Raw genomic sequence first — 17,653 nt, forward strand, 5'->3', positions numbered from 1 at the left:
AACGTTTCTTGGGTTTGCTGCCATGAAATACATCCCGCTGAGGACTTTCTTGCATTTTGTAATTGTGCTGAGTAACAGAGCAGGCAGTTTGTGGGAACAGCTGCTTAGATGTAATTTCAGAGGCTCAGGCACTACCGATTTGGAAAGGTAGTCAGAGACAGCTCCCTACCTCAGGCAGAAGGGCTCACCTTGCCTTCACAAGGATGGCCCAGAGACCTGTGACATAGACACGTACAGGACCCTCTCCAAGCTCTCAGCACCTTTCTGGTCTTCATCTGTGAAAGGATTTTCCCAATGTCCTACTGCAACATTAGAGCAGGCTGAAAAGGGAATGAGCACGTTGCGACCTACTGTGCACTCCCAAGCTTTTGAAAAGAACCAGTTTCCCACGCGTAAAACTGTCTGTCTGGTACTCTGCTCTTTATACCTGCAATGGTCCACTGCACAGGACCAAGGGCTTTTAACTGTTGCTGTGAAGAGACGCTATTCTGTGTGAAGCCTCACAGAAGCAAACTGACATTTGAGATAATTTCTTACAGATATGGCAATTCTCCCTCCTGTATACCCTGCCAAAATATTTGCAACCAAGTGCATTTGACTGAAAGCCTGGCATAGAGCTTCCATCAATTATTTTCAATTCACTGAATAGGTAGATTAGTCAGGGAAAAAGCACAATATATATGGGCAAATCAGTGAGCCAATCATTGGCAGATGCCTTGCCTCAGAATTAAAGTACTTTGACCTTTTACAGCAGATGGTTTAAGGAAAATGCAAGTTTAATAACAGTGCTTCACTTGTTAAGATATCACCGTCAGTACACCACATGGGAAAGGCTGTATCACAAATGGGGACACTCTCAGCACAGTGAAATGACAAGGTTTTAATAAAAGAGTATTCAACCACTGCAAATAAAGGCAAAGGAAACGTGTACTTTCATGTTGGAGTGCACAGGTAAAATGAACGTCAGGGTGTTCCTCCAATCAGACAGTGAGGTAGCAGGACTGCGAGGAAAGTCCTGGGAGAGACACCTCACTCTTTATCAAGCCTTTGCCTGCCTCAAGGACAGACATTTTCTGAGGGAACCTGGCTGGTAAGATCATTTCACCAGACCTTTGGGTCTGACAACGTTACAAGTGGGCCAATACTACCTAACACCAATGTTCATTCAAGATAAAATCCTTTCCACTGCTCAAACGTGTTGTGTTTTCCAACAGGTAATGAAATGCGTTCTCTCATACTAGATTTGCTTCACTCACAGCCAAAGTGCATGTGACAAAACCTCTGCTGTTACTAGTTAGCATTCCCACATTTGCAGATTGATCTGTTTGCTCTTAGTACCGTTCACCTCATGCCATAGCAATATTTTACTCAGTGCTGTAGCAGAACACTGTTGTTACAGCCATCATATAAGCTGCGACTTATGAAAGCAAGATTGTAGAGAGGAGTCATATTTTATATCAAAGCAGTTAAAACAGCTGGGAAAATCAAAAACCCAATAATGGGACTGTATGGTCAAATGCTTTTCCACTTTTTCCAATTTCCATTCCTCTAATGAAAATTATTCTCTCTGCCTTCAAATCTCACTTCTCTTATACTTACTCTTTTATGGCTTTCCCATAAATCAATTCTCCCACTCTCTGGATGAATCAAGCTCTTTGTCTCTGAGTGCCTGAAAGCCTGTCATGGCCATCTAGTGACAATGTAGAAATGACAAGTACAAATGCAGTCCAGGACATTGCATAGACTGTTGCACATTCATCTCAAAATCATTCTAAATTGAACGTTGCATCCTCTTGGATTTTTTTAGTCTTCCTGGAACCTGACAGAAAATTTGCTTTTAAAAAATATTAAGCAGCTTCTTAAGAAATAGTAATCAGCTTGTTTAATCATATCACTGGCGATGTAAGCACACTGCCTTTTAAATGATGGAAGCTCACCTTTACCTGTCTACATTCAACAATAACGAAACCGTATTATAACAAAATATTTTACAAAGCAAGGGTCATAGTAACTAAAGGCTGTTTTAGTTTATGTAAAAATAGCTTGGAACAACAATATAAACTGTAAGATATTTCTTTGCAGACGGGCTCTCAAAGGTATTTCACTCTATACTAGCTAGCATATTTTTACAAACTTGGCCATTCTATTCAGAGTGTTTCAGGAGAATTTCAGATCATGTGGGGTAGAAACTGAAGTGCAGCTTATATTAATACTTTGGCAATTCTGAAAGCCAAATAATCATTCCTCAATTTCTTTTCTTTTTATTGGCATTTCTTTTGAAATATTTACTTACTCTATTTGATCTGTTTTTCTACACTAATATAAGAGGGTTATATTCTCCATCGCATAAAGGGTCTTTTATAACGCTTCCGTGATGTCAAGTAGACTCAATGGATATAAACACCCTTTTGAAAGAGGTCTCCCTATCTGGTTTAAATCTCTGTAGAGCAAGATACCAGCCCCATTCTAACTGCAGTACAAAGGAAAATTTGGATGTGATTGAAATCATCTGACTACGGGTGCCAGAACAGTTTTGTTATATAATGCGTGCGAGCACAGCTGCTTTCTTATCACAAGACCAAGACGAATACATCACATATTCAAGGGCAAAGTTACCTTCCCTTCTGCCTCCTAATAAATCCCCCTTGATGAGTTACTTTTCATGGGCCCTCCACAATACAAAAGGAAACTGTCCAGAGTACAAGACATAAGGAATTGGTACCAAATCATCTCCACTTTCATTCCTCACCCCCATCACTTTCTGAATGCTATTTTCCAAAGGCAGCAGGAAGGAGATCCACTCTGCTCCTTGAGGCACCTTTATGTGGAATAATACAAACAATTTCTACAGGAGCTAATGGGGTACAGCCAGTTGAATGCCTGATTTGGAAAATCTTGTGATGACATTTGCCACGTAGGCATGTACAATGTGTCTGTAGAAAAGCTTTCACTCACAAACAGGAAGAAAGCCATTTCTAACCTATTCTTGACCTGGCAGCATCATATTATTTATATTATTATTACTGCGTGAGCTCTGCAATTTAGTCGGGATCACTATGATGATTACAAAACCTACATGGTATCTATAATATTCTCACCACTCCCTGATGTGTGAACAGAGCTCAAATTGGAACTTTCAGTGCTGGGTTGTTGGACTAGATGATCTTTAAGGTCCTTTTCAACCTAGCTGATTTTGTGATTCTGTGAAATTAAAATTTGACTATTCCTGTGTACACAGGACATACACTGTTTGACCACCATCTACCTTCTAAGAGAGGGTGCAATGTAAAGGATCTAACCAGCAGAACCCACATTTTAAACAAGGTTTTCCTAACTTTCAACATCTGATCAGGGTAATCCAGTTGGGCTTCACAGGTTTCCATTTAGAAACTTCAACATTTTGCTGACTAGAAATGTATGTGAAAGGGGAGGAATATTCCACTAATTTATCATTTTATTGTTTGATATAGACAATAAAGTACAATAAATACCACTCTAAAATAAGTTTTCCAATAATTCTCACAAACTTTTCTGCTTTCTGTATGTAGTATTCACCACTTCACATGATAAACATCTTCAACACAAGATCTTGAATGCTTTGGGGTAGAGCACAAAAGATATTTGTGTCAAAAGCTGGGAGAGTAAATGGCAATGCAACTCCTTCAGCCTCCAGGATGCTGAACAAAAAAAAGGAAGAAAATTGGCTATCTATAGCATCAGATGTTAGTGCTGAAGTAAAACCGATGCTGGACAACACATAGTGTCAGTGAGGAGAGAAAAAGGAAGGCATATTTCAAAGACAACCTCTACTGTCAGAAATCCAGAGGCTTCCTTCAGAGATGGGGGAATCTGTGAGAGCAAAGGTGGGTCAGTGAGGTATGAAAGAAAAAGGGTTTGGCAGGAGCTTCTTTTCTATTCTCACACAAGGCTATGAACTCTTAGAATTTTTTCTTTTGTCCTTTTAAGGTGACTTTCTGTTAAAATTACACACAAAGTTCTCCCCCTGTGACCCTAGCATAAAAATACGAAGACCCAATCATATTTACATACATCAGAGGAGATCAAGCTGCTTTGCCCCTTCAGGTGCAATGATATCCATATAACCAAGCCAGTTTTCTCAATCTGTTACCAACAAAAGGATTATTTACAGTTCAAGTCTTTGATTTTAACTTGTTTAGAACAATTTCATTTCTATGTTCCATATAGGCAAGAATAGAAGATATATTAGGTACAGGAAACTGTAAAAAAAATCTCCAGAATGGGTTTTGCCATACTGAAAGTTGCCCTCTGGTCTGGCTTCTGGAAAGCTCTAATAATGTAACCTGACTCTCAACTATCCTGACCTGTGGCTACTGTCACATACTTTCCTGAATCATCTACAAGGTGTTGAATGAACTCGGCCTAATGTATTTTTGTTACATGTAGAGAATACAACTCAGTAACATGGACTGAATGGCCCAGAATAACTCTGTGCAGAAATGACTCAGTATCCAGGGAAAACTTTCCAGCTTGCAAAGACATGACATTTTCCTGGAAAGCAACTGTTAAACTCTGACTAATGCATTCCCCTCTTTTCTTTTTTTTTTTTTTTTTTTTTTTTTTTAAGTCTATCCATACAGGTGTTGAAGCTCTGAATGTTCCTGGGCACTGAAAACAATGTGAAGTGGAGAGTGTAAGAAATGTCTGAGCATGAACTCAGTGTGGACAATGTTCTTCATGCGATATTTTGGGAGCATTTTGGGGAAATGTAGCAATCCAAGGGCCTCGAGCCAGACATTTCCTTTGTGCCCAGGCAGTCCATATTTCCAGGGCACCTATTAGGTGTCCTGGAAAAACTGAAACTTGACCACTAAGCGAGTGGCTTCTGCAAGTACAGTTCTTATGCAGGTTGGATGAGCCACGCTGCTGACAGGCTTTGAGTCCCAAGTTCTTCTGGCCCAAACTAGTGACAGCAACTCCGGGGACTTCAGAAATTATGTTCCTGCCACAAGCCTGGCAGGAACAAAGCTCCCTCTCTCTTCTCCCTCCATTCCAGCCAGAAAGCCTCCTGACACCACATCTAGAGATATACTTGTAGTGAACTGAAACTCAGTGAAAGTGGACACTAAGTATAAATAAATATTAAGAAGTTGCTTTAGCAAAGGAAGTCTAAAATATAGATGATGTTTCCCCACCATTTTAACAATTGTATTTGGCTACCCAAAAGAGTGAAAATATGTATTATCTCCATCCAGAACTCACCTAGAATTTGCTCCTAGGAATTTAAACATCAGTGAATATAACAGAGATAGCTCAAACTTGTGAAAACACTGACATTATATACTCCTTGCTTTGTTTCTGACTACTTCACACTATTACAGTGTCCTATGTGAAATAGCTAGTCAATCCCCATTTTCTAGGTACACATCATAGGAATGACACAGAACTTACTTAAGAAACTTTCCTGTAAATCTTAACATAAAATAGTATCACCTGTGTATGCTGTAGGATCACAGATACTCCACAGAAAGGCATGCAAAATTCCGTTTTGTTGGAAACAGCATCTCACCTTGTATCAAGGAAGTCAGCAGACTGAGAACTGAGGTCTGTTTGCCATGGAGGTAACCTCGACCAAACTCTTTTCCCTCTCTTTATCTCAAGGTATGTGCTCCTGAGACAGTTAAACAAGACCAACATCACAGAGAGGCAGCAAGAATTACTAAGATTTGTAGTGTGCCTTAAACACCCCCCGCCCCCCCCCCCCACTATTCTAGTCCTGACTACCAATACCCATCATGAGAAAATTACCATATATTATTATGTAAAGCCACAGAGTTGCTAAAGACAACATATAATGTAATAGATGAGCATGAATTTTAACTACCCACAGGAAACTCTTTTCTCACTGACATAGCCTCCAGCATGTTTGGATGCAGTACTTTGTTTTCTCCAGAGCAATGGTGACATTTTAGATCATCTTCTGTGCTATAAATGGAATACTGTGATCTGCTGAACATTTGCTACCTGGAAGACCATTTCCTGGTGCCTGATCATTAACTTTCTTGGATGACATTGCCACATCTGTAACAAAAAGATGTAATGTGCTGCTAATTTATGAGGCTACTGTAGTGCTGATATTTTAAACTACTCGGGTGTGAATAGCAAAGGCTGGCTGGTATTTGAAATCTCGTTGGTAATATTAGCTCACTGTGGATGATATTTGAATTCATTCTGGCACTCGGGGCATTGGAGGCAGATAGTACAGTACTGGCCACTGCAGGAGCTAAGATAATGTTTCCCAAGGCCAATATTTTATTTCTAGCAACAGAAGAGGAATGCGTGTGAACAAAAACTTGAGGGCTGCTGGTTCTCAGATTAGTGCTTTGAACAAACAGCATTCATGTAAAAAATGAAACCACGGGCTTCAGATTTATCTTTTAACAATAGATGGGGAGGAAGCAAAATTTACTTCTGCAAGAAAGACAGAGCTGGACAGTAAAAGGTGATTTTCACTTTACAAAGTAGAAAATGAATCCATGTTCTGTGGTCCTATTGTAAGCCTTTAGGGAACCATTATTGCCATCTAGTGTGGCTTTGAGCATAATATAAGCCACAAAATTGTACCCAGTCAGGCTACTTTGAGCCAAATAACCTCCACTCAAGGTAGATCATGTCTTTTGGAAACATTTGCAGGCTCAGTTCTAGAAACACATGCTGGCTCTGGTTTCTCTGACTGCTACGTCATGTTACTACATTGTTCGAGTATCCACATTGTTGCCATACTTCTGATTTCACCATTTACCTTCTTGATGCTGATTGATCTACGTCTTAGGGAAAATCAAAACCCCTATCCCTATTTAACAGAAAACAGAGATAATTACATAAACTCACCCCCAAATCAGGGAGTACAGCTGTTGCTAAGGAATTAACCTTGCATTGAGCAAACAGTCCTGCCCAGAGACACGGTACATGCTACCATTTCAGTGTCCAGTAGAAAACCACACAAATTCTAGTATGCTGATTTTACAACTATGGCCATTAAGTTATTAAAATCTAAACAAGAAGCATGTAAGGCTGCCAAAACACCGAATAAGAGATTTATTTCAAGTTTAAATGCGTAAACTGCATGTCATCCGTGTCGACTGACAATCAATAAGCACAAGGACACAAAATCAAAAAGTCTCTCAGGTAACACCAGTGCTTACCCCTTTGGCAGGGAGGAGGAACAGTTCTCTCCTAACTAATCCCAATTCCCTTCTTTCAAAATATAGAATGTAAATGAGTTTGGCTGCAGGTAATTGTGTTTCTATTATTAGTAACATCCCGAATAATTTCAAACCCTGGCTGGGAATTTAATTCCTGGGGACTTGGCTTGGCAGGATCTCCCTTTAATAGACCCTGCTCAGCACAGAGCGTGAAATGGCTTCAGAGTCCTCTCAAGGGGCACTGATAGGCCTGCACGCCTCATCACAGGCTATTACACACTCAAATTCACTGAGGTGAAAAACTGTGGGCAACATATATAACTTCAAAACATCCATGAAGCTACTCAATCTGTCTAAAATTACTGCCCTGTAATTCTGTATGCATTTGCTGACAGAAAATAAGGATTTGGCATGAAATCCTTTTCTTCTCTGTTGTTTCTATGGCTGCCCAGGGATCCCCAGACAAGAGGCTGAACCAGAGGCTTTCAGTTTCATTTTTAAGACACAATTTTATTGTGTAAATTAACTGACTAGCTTGAATTGAACTGGAAGTAGCCTCCTCAGACAGACCAGAGCAAGATACCTGCCTAGGAGAAGATCCTTTTACACTTCACAAAAATGGCCTCATTTATAACAGACAAGACTTGGAATAATAGTCTTTGTTAGAGTTACCAACAGGAATAAACCACAGGTCCTTCACTCGGTTACTTGGTTATCACTAGTTTGTGTATCTTCTAAGCACTGGAGGCCCAAAGACGTTGGCATTATTATCAGTGGAAAACAAAAGCATTGCCACATGGAATGTAGCCTCTCTGGAGCTGCTTCTCTTCCTTCATTGGCCATACCAGCAAAGAGACTTCTTGCCCAACACATCAGGGAAACTGTTAAATGTTACATGGGCTAAGTCTGGGCCTAGGTTTTCCAAAGTAACTGAGTCCCACAGGAAGATAACATTTAAGGGGACATATAGTCTTGAATAGGACTTACAGCGTGTTTTCATCCAAAGTTTTTCAGTAACAAATGGTGTCTTCACAAAAATTGAAATTTCATTTAAGTATGGATTTTGATGAAAGTGCATTTTAAAAATTATAAACATTTGAATACGGTTTTAAATATCTTCAGAATATGTTTCTATTTTTTTAATTAAATGTTAAACTTCATTGCATATTATATCCTTTGAATGACGGTTTAAAATAGAAGGTGAAACATTGTATTTAAATCACCCAGATTTTCTTTCACAAAGCCTGCTTTGAAAAAAACCAAACAAAAACAAAACAAAAATCCCCAAACCAACCCCAAGCCCTGCTTATCCTGGTTTTGAAACACAAAGTTATTCAACTATGGATTTCCTAAAAACCAGACAAGGAAGTGCTGCCAAAATCTTCACTGCCTCCTTTGAAAACATACAGTTCATGCAGTTCAATAGATTTCCATCAATTTGATCAGATGACATTGTCATCTAATTAATTCTAGTACAGATCTGTGTGCCTGCAGCAGAGAATCGGCTGAAGATTGAGGCTTCTTTTAGTTAATTATAATATAAAGACAACCCAGTTTATTATAATGCTCCTTGGGGTAATAAATCTACAGTGACCTTAACCATGATTTTTTCTGTCAGTTCAAAAACATAATCTTCATTCTTGGTTAGCCGGGTGATTTAGTGTGTTCTTCAACTGCCCAGCAACAGATTTCATTTATGCCTTCCATTTATTCTTCCAACATCGCTGATCCAGGTAATAAAGAATCAGGTTCACAGCTATTATCTCTGGTTAATCTGTCATAATTGTCCACATCTTAAATTAGGGATATTATGCTGAATTGCATTTAATACAGTAGCTTTATTGTGTGTATCAGACCAGCTCAAAAAAAATGACCTTGACTGACACACAAGCCATTTCAGATTCCAATTCACTAAAAATATCTCATTTAGAAGCATTAGGCAGATGCAGACAATGGTCCTTGTACTTCTGTGTTACAGTTGGTTTCCACAATATAGACAATACTTTTTTAAAAAAATGTACTCACACTGGGAAAAATACTATAAATGACAGAAGTTGCCATCAGAGAATGAGTTTGCACACAGACACTGGTATTGTGTTTTGTCCTTCATGACTCACCTAAATTATGTTCTGCTCTACTTGACCAGTGCTCATTGTTGAAATCTTAATTTCTTAGGCTTTGTTTTCACAGAAAGATTGAAGAAATGAAACCCTAACAAAGAAAAAGGCAAGTGGGATAGTAAGCTTAGTTCAAGGCTAAAGATATCCAGGTCTTCTATTCCCATATCATTGCTTTACAATCACAGATGGCATCAGAAACACTGAACAGCAATGTTACAGACTCACAGAATCACAGAATGGTTGAGGTTGGAAGAGACCTCTGGAGGTCATCTTGTCCAACCCTCCTGCTCAGGCAGGGACACCTAAAGCAGGCTGCCCAGGAACATGTCCAGACAGGTTTTGGATGTCTCCAAGGATGAAGACACCACAACCTCTCTGGGCAACCTGTGCCAGTAGAAAAGTGTTTCCTGATGTTTCAGATTGTGCCCATTGCCTCTTGTTTTGTCACTGAACACCAACGAAAAGAGCCTGGCTCCATGTTCTTTATATTCTCCCTTCAGATATCTGTGCATGTTGACGGGATCATCTCTGAGCCTTCTATTCTCCAGGATGGGCAGTCCCAGCTCTCTCAGCCTTTGCACATATGTCAGGGGTGCACCACTCCCTTAATCATCTCAGAGATCCTTTGCTGAACTCTCCAATAGCTCTGTATCTCTCAATGTTGAAAGATTTCTTTTTTTTTTTTCCCTGGCAATCAGAGTGGGCAACTCTGATATCAAGAGCAGAAAGAAGTAAAAATTTAGAAAATAGACAGAGATACATACCAACTTGAAGCAAAGATGTCAGGTGAGCCCCTGATCTTTTGTTCTACATCGACAAGAAACTTAACAGCACACAAAATATTTTGCTTTAACAACGTCCTCCAGTGTCTGTTATGGAGTGACTATTGGAAGGTCACATTTTCCTTTTCTTGTGACTGGTTATGTGCCCTGGGAAATGTAAAAATATCACCAAGGTATGCATAAGAGAGGAGTTAATTAGCTTAACTTCCTGATGGGAATATATTAACAGTGTAATAAGATGCTCGAATACTCTCTTTATGATGGTACCTGCCAAAATAGTTGGAAAGCTTTTTGTAATAGAAAAAGTTTTATCCTCCATATGGAGATCCAGATGCTGACTATGATCTTTGTGTGGCAGAGGTCACTGCAAACACTCAGCCTCTACATCTCAGCAAGCTGCTCCTCTGAGACTGTTACTAGAAGGATCCTGTGTCAAGATCGATATCTATAGACAACTTTCTCCTAAATTCCACTATGAAGGCAAAGGGAATAATTTCCTTGTATCAATACACAATGCTTTGAGAGGAAGCAAATATTGTTTGTTTGTTTGTTTGTTTTTATTGCCACTCAATGCTTTTCTTTTTTAAATTATTTTTGTGGCGAAGTTCAGATGCAATTTGTCCTGCACAGTCATTGCCCAAAGTGGACAACATAATTAATCATCTATCTTTATGTACTTGTGACTTAAAATGACTTTTAGCTCAGCACTCTTACCCTAGCTCTTCCCTTGATTAATCCTGAACCATGTAAGCATGAATTTTATTACTGGCTCTCTCCTTCTGTCAGCTGGAATTTCACTTTTGAATTTAAAAGCATAGTATGTTGGTTTCCCTACTGTTCTAAAAAATGGCTTCTATTTTCCTTTTGAAATACTTTTTAAAGAGAGTTGGGACGACCAGTATATTTCCTTCTGCATGGCTTTCTAAAATGATACATAAAAAACCTTCCTGCTTAAATACTGAATATGAGTGATGTAGAATTACTTTTGCTATAATAAAACCTTAAATCAACTTTCCGTCTCTTTATAACTGTCTAGACAAGAAAAATCTTCTCGAAAAGCCCCACTAAACTTAGGATCATCATTTAAGAGGACACTGTCTCCTAGGCTATTTATACTTTTATCTGTATCTGATAGAAATCTGTGGGTAGGACACACAGTCTCGTTTCTATTTCCCTGCTTTATAAAGCCAAACAACCACATTTAGCTGACTCTTTCTCTCCAAGAAATGCATTATATAACTAATAAAGAAACTAAGACTTTGAGCAGCATAGACAGCAGTGTGTTCATATATTTCATTCCAGATTTACAAATGAGAAGGACTATAAAATCTTTTTTAAGGTTACAGAAGAACGGTGGCAAATTTCCAGTTATTTCAGACCCTTTTTAATGCCAGAGTTTTTCATATTTCTGTAACATTGTCTTGGCTGATTCAGCCACCTCATTAGTACTTGTTTGCATTAAACAAGTATAAAAACTTTGGACGATATCAAGACAAATGTCTGTAAAAATAAAAAAATTAAAAATAAAATTTAATTTAAAAAAACTCCTGTCATTGCACATCCCCAAGTCCCTATGTTATTTTGCTGATTCATTTATAAGATTATATATTAAACAGATATCTTTTTGAAAGGCGTTTCTGGTGCAAAATACTTGACACATAGATTGTTCCCATTCTGCAGCATTTCGAAAACATTAAATCTTGTTGCCAAAGAGCAAGCGTTAGAAAAGACAAAAGAAAAAGAAAAGAACAACCAAAATACCCAGTGTGGGGGAGATTCCCTGCTTTCAAACACCCACCAATACCAGGAGACACACCTAGGAACCAGGATCTTCAGACCCACACCTCATTTTGGGAAAAAATTTTTTCAAAGTGAGTAGGCCCATTTTAGTGACCACCACATTTGAGTTCTAAGCAGTTTATACAAACCTAGCACTATTTTTTGCCATAAAGATACGAACTTTGACGCAGGCTCCTTAGAAAATCTTTCCCTTAACCGTTTCACAAGGAAGGAAGCTGTAAGATGATTTTCTGGTCGTCTGGCCACTGATAGGCTGTACCAGAAAATCAGACCTGGTGCCATAACTGAAGGGAAAAACTTCAGCACCAGTCTGTGTTTTCTATTCTCCAGTTACATCACCTATACAACTGCTTGTGCTAACAAAGTTGTCAGAATAACTGCCGTGCCAGTGCAGCTCATTCCCCTGCTGATCCAAGAAGGGGTGTAGTGATACATTATATTAAGTCCTCTGTGCTTGCACTAGCAGGATCTTACCACTTTCATAGACTGTTATAGTTTAAATACTACAGCCATGCCCTGGATAACCATCTTCTAGCATAAAAACTGCTTCATTTGGAATAATTAAAGTACTCCTATATACTATTTATTTTGAATGAAAGACTTAAAGTTCTTTAAATTTTTTAAGAACGTTTTTACTATTTACCTGATAGGTTTCAATCACTTTAACTTGCCAGAATGACATTCCCATTACTTCTGGACTGTCTGGTTCTAATAATAACTAGGTAAACTGTCAAACTGCATATTGTTTATCTTCTATCACTGTTGTTCCGATGACTTTTATATATGCTCGGTTTCTTCCTAAGCACTATTTTATTCTGAGACATTGATATAATCAATATCATTTCAAATCAATTCATGTCTTGCTCAGGTAGATAAATATATTAATCTATAAAACTGATGCACTTTAATATGAAGCCTTTATCCTTTCTTGTTCATTATTAACCAATTACATGTTATCGATGCTTTTTCATTCTGAAAAAAGATAAATGACAAATAGTCGTTGTGACAGCCAACTTAACCATCTAGCACCATCTTGAGGTTTAACCAATCTTGACATTCTAAAATAAATGGACATAACCTCACCAGAAGCTCTAGAGTAATGCAGATACCTATTTTTAATGACAAAAAAAAAAAAAAAAAAATTGTCAGGTAGAAGACAAATATCCTATAGATTTGTTTTTCATCGACTTTGAGACATTTCTGTTAATCCTGCTGGCAGTTAAGCTTAAGCTTGTGTTCCAAAAGATGAGTGGGCTACTACACATTTTTGTTTTGCAACCATGCTGGACACTGTACTCAGAAATGAGCTAATGGAAGTTCTAAGATTTAGACCATTATACACAAGTTCTCCCACAAATATTTTCAATTTTCATTGGGATTAATTTTAAAGTTTACTTCTGCAAAAAAACATACATTTACAAACTATGCCTTATTCTAAATAATACTGGGCCACCCAGACAAAACTACCTTTTAAAACTAATTCAGTTCTAACTGAAAATATCTGGGTATGACTTGATATGATTTTTTTGTTTGAAAACATAATGAGTATGTCAGATAAAGCTATTTGAGTTACAAGGGCTTTTACTGCTCACCCTGTTTGAAGCTGATCATGACACTGGAACACATTTCAAATTGTGAGCTTGGTACAATTATGGCTTGGGATGAAAAGGGGATGAAGGCTGGGATCTTTTCAAGGAAGCCAGGCAACAGTGAGGAAACAGTGCTAGGTTTCTCCAGACGGACTTGCCAATTTTGAGACTTTCTAAAAAATATAAGTGATTTATATGTATGGTAGTGAGTGGCTCAGTTAGACTTTGGTTATATGCTTATTTTAAACAAATCTGATCATGAGTTCTGTGCTACTGGGCTGAACAACCTGATGAAACTCATTGGTCTGTCATGAGAATCTGAGTAAACACAGCCCCAGTTTTATGAACACTTCACACTGCAATATTTGCTCAAATAGTCCTTGCTGTGTCCATGATGCTGTGCTGATTATTACGTTTAGAGACTCAGTTTTTAGAAACTGTATCATTTTCAAGTGCCAATATTTTCATTCAGTTGAGGATTCAGGAGATATATAGAAACTAAACCAGTTTACCTTTAAGAAGGAAGCGGGAACATTTAGGACTCAGAAGAGTGTAAAAATATATGATTTCCATAACACTAGGTATCAGCACTTTGTGCACATTGTTATTTCTGCCTCAAAATCTGCCTGCAAATGCAGATTGGCAGAAAAACTAATTGATTTAAAATTCACCTGCCCTTCTTAAAGTGTCCACATGACTTTCAGTTCTATGGGGGAGTGACATGTCATTGAACATGGAAGGATCCTGTCACATATGAATCCATCTGTGTCTTCCCAACTCAACACATCAAACTTCTAAAATTAATTTCTGTACTTTCATTTTCTACTTCATGGCTCTGTGAAAGTGCCTTTCATCTTGCAGTGACATACACTTAAAACTGGAGGGCTGATCTTGCTAAAACACTCAGACTTCCAATGGTTTGTCTTATAGGTTTCGATATAGTTTAATGTGAATTACATCTGGACATTTTCCACAACAAAGATAATTGCTTTTTGAAAATCACTTACAGCCATTGTCAACGTCAGAGAATTGATTTAAAGTCAATGTTGATGGTAATGACTGTATACCAGAAAGACAAATGCAAAGCAAATGCAAGTGCAAAACAAAATATGCAATAATCAATAACAGCCATGGACACCCAGGAGATGGCCCCTTCAGGGGAATCCAGACCCTGGAGAAAAGGTACCTATTTTCCTTAAACAGGAGAGGAAGGGAAGGGAAGGGAAGGGAAGGGAAGGGAAGGGAAGGGAAGGGAAGGGAAGGGAAGGGAAGGGAAGGGAAGGGAAGGGAAGGGAAGGGAAGGGAAGGGAAGGGAAGGGAAGGGAAGGGAAGGGAAGGGAAGGGAAGGGAAGGGAAGGGAAGGGAAGGGAAGGGAAGGGAAGGGAAGGGAAGGGAAGGGAAGGGAAGGGAAGGGAAGGGAAGGGAAGGGAAGGGAAGGGAAGGGAAGGGAAGGGACCCTGAGCAGGGTATCACTGTCTATTCCATCACAGGAAGAGATGCAATACATAGGGCCAACAAGGAAGACTTCCAAAGAAAAAACAACTCTTACTCCATATCTGGAAACTTACTGGCAAGGTGACTGAGACACTACTCTTGTGAATGGGAAAATCTACTCTTTGGTTAACCATAATCCCAGGCCCAAATCCCCCAAAATGCAGTTAAACAACTGTATCTGTGGCTTTTTTAACCTTAGATGAGACAGCAAGAGGAATTGAATGGCACTGAAGGTTTCTCTATTGATAGGTTTTGTCAAAATATTTGCAGTAGCATTTCAAACTTTCAAGTGACACTATTAGAGGAAATTCCATACATGAAAGCCTCTTCCCAAAGCAGCTGTTTAAAACATCATGCAAATAACAAACAAAGGTATAAACAGACTAGCATGTTTAGAGGCTGTAATTGCCTGTCCTGTTAAGCAACACTACACTCACAGAGGGAATAAAACAGGAAAGTGGGGCAATACTTCAGACAGTGGCAGGTCTAAAACTTCAGATTGAAAATGTGCATCTGGATCTACACTTAGTACATCCTGCAACTTATGTCTTAAAACATAGCACTGTATAGAAACTAGATCTATTTCTGGCTCTGCCCTGGTCTCCTTTTAACCCCACACAACTCCTGGCTCACTCCCTTCCTTTTCTGTCACATTGATGGAGGCTGTGTATTTTCAGAGCATCGGTGTTTGTGCACCCAATTGGAGAATGGGACCTGGTCTCCTGAATCACATAGATACTTTGACTATTACATCATGAAACACCAAATCTTGAGACTAGAGGAATCCTTATATTTTTCTGATGTCTGTGTCTCTTCATCCCATCAATGATTTAGAAATTATGGATGAAGGAGTTAGGGAGAGATCAAGCCCATGTACTTGAAGACTAGCCCAAATTACAGCGTTACTATGATTTACTTGACTCTTGTTACCTATTGACATTTTTCTTGGTTATGTCCATGCCAATCTAATTCTTTCCTAATTGCTCAATTTAGACATTGAAAATGAAAATTAATTTTCCTGTTCCAATTGCTCTTGTTTCATCATTATACTTGACATCCAAAACACCAGCCTGGTTGAGTATTTTAATTCCAAACAACTCCTAATCAGTGCTGTTTTCTTTCATGAAGAAAACTGTTCTCAGAGCAACAAAATGTTGTGTGAGAAAACAGAAGCTTGGAACAACCTGGTCAGCACAGTAAAATGCTCTTTAGCCTTTATTGAGAAAATTGATTTGATGCATATTGTTTGCTAAAAGGCAAATGCACTCTTTAACATTGCAGTTTGTCTCTGAACAGGTCACTTCATTTTGCTGAAAGCTTTAGACCACCTATTTTTAGAAAAAGGAAAGAAAACGTGTAGGTCAGATCAAGTGCAGGAAGCAAAAGGGCAGTCATTCAAAGGCAGCGACAAGAGTTAGTTACCACTAGAACATGCAGCCTGCTTTAAATGCTGATGGAGCAGTAACTGAGCTCTTATTGACAAATAATTTCTCATTGGAGGTGATGTTAATTGGTGGTACCCAATCAGGTATATCTGTACCGTGGCAGGACAGTCTGCAGAAAGCCAAAAGCATATTCGGATGCAGAGGCACTAGATGATGGAGTAGTTATTCTGGGATTTTTTTCCTTTCACTTTTTTTTCTGATAGTCAGTGCTTGACTACAACTGAGCTGAGACACCAGGTAGGATGAACATCTGCTTCAAGGGAGTATGGCAAAGTTATTGTCTTGACACCCAGTTTGTTGACCAGCTCAGGATTATATTGATCATTGCCATTTTTGTCTGATGGTTGTTTGGGTTTTTTTTTTAACAATATATCCCTTCAAAACCAGAGGACAAGGGAACATGTTTCATGACTACCATAGCAAATTTCATCCGATTACCAGAAACAGCAGCAAGGCTATTCCATCTCTTTCCTGTATATGGCATACTTTTCAGTATCCTGAAAGTTCAATAATATAATTAAAATACTTGGATTTTATACAATGACATCTGAGTGAAATGCAACATACATGTGATAGCCAGGTCAGATTAGATGGTCTAACTACTTTTCTCTGGTCTTAAACTCTTTGATTCCTCACCCAGATCAAACGGGTTCTAACAACTGCTTCTTAATCTTTTAGAGACTTTTATGGTACCATGAAGACAGAGAAAGGTACCAGATGTTGCCTGTTGAATAAATTGGTTACAGTTCTGCATAAAAAAAAAAAAAGGAAAAAGATCTAACTCCCTTGCCATTACACTTCTCAAGATAAATTTCCACTCTACTGAGGTCCACCCTAAGGTAGTCACCCTTCTGAAACCACTCTTGTGACTGCCATGTCTGAGAAAGCCATTTATTCAGAAAGTTCCCCCATCAGTTCCTTTGCAAAGCCTAAAGATCTATATGCACCACTCTACCGACTACCAATGCACAGCTACATCTGCAAGTAGACTGCTTCTTATTAATAACGGTATCATAACAATCATCACAACCTGGTTCAAGATCACATCCCTATTCAGATGGAGCATATTCAGTTGTTAAATTCAGGCACGCGTGTGCTTTTTCAGAATCATTTCCTGAAGAGCACTGCAAAAATTAAAACCCTGGGTCTCATCTGAAGCCCCTTAAAAGTTATTGGGTTGTTTTCATGGCAGCAGCTACGATCGTATTGCCATTTGGAGTAGCAAATAAAAGTTAGATA

Source organism: Athene noctua, chromosome 15, assembly GCF_965140245.1.
Source record: "Athene noctua chromosome 15, bAthNoc1.hap1.1, whole genome shotgun sequence".
In the NCBI taxonomy this organism is placed as follows: domain Eukaryota; kingdom Metazoa; phylum Chordata; class Aves; order Strigiformes; family Strigidae; genus Athene; species Athene noctua.